We start from the raw sequence: 663 nt of genomic DNA on the forward strand, positions 1-663 counted from the left end.
TTCTCATGCCTCAACCTCCTGAGTAGCTGGAATTACAGATGTGTGCCATCATGCCTGGCTAATTTTTGTATTTTTAGTAGAGACAGGGTTTTGCCATATTGGCCAGGCTAGTCTCAAACTTCTAACCTCAAGTGATCTGCCTGCCTTGGCCTCCCAAAGTTCTGGGATTACAGGCGTGAGTCACCAAGCCCAGCCAGTGCTATCTTCCTTTGAAGGGGATGAAAGTCACATGCCAGGTGGATGAGAGCTTGGAACTTGGTGACTGAGAAAAATGCAGTTCTCCCCGCATATCTCTGCAGCCAGGCAGCCCAATTTATTAATATATGCACATACAGTGCATACAACACATAGTGGACTTAGCCATTGACTGGAGGTCTAGGGACCTCCTTGCTGCTGTCCTAATGCTAACTTTCCAGTCCTCACAATTCCAGACCTTTTGGTAGGATGGCATTTAACTGACTGACTGCTTCCTCCTTTTTTTTTTTTTTTTTTTTCTTTTGAGACGGAGTTTCCCTCTTATTGCCCAGGCTGGAGTGCAGTGGCGCAATCTCGGCTCACCACAACCTCTGCCTCCCACGTTCAAACGATTCTCCTGTCTCAGCCTCCGGAGTAGCTGGGACTGCAGGCGCCCACAACCACGCCTGGCTAATTTTTGTATTTTTA

This window comes from Colobus angolensis, unplaced genomic scaffold, assembly GCF_000951035.1.
Source record: "Colobus angolensis palliatus isolate OR3802 unplaced genomic scaffold, Cang.pa_1.0 Scaffold12, whole genome shotgun sequence".
Taxonomy (NCBI): Eukaryota; Metazoa; Chordata; class Mammalia; order Primates; family Cercopithecidae; genus Colobus; species Colobus angolensis.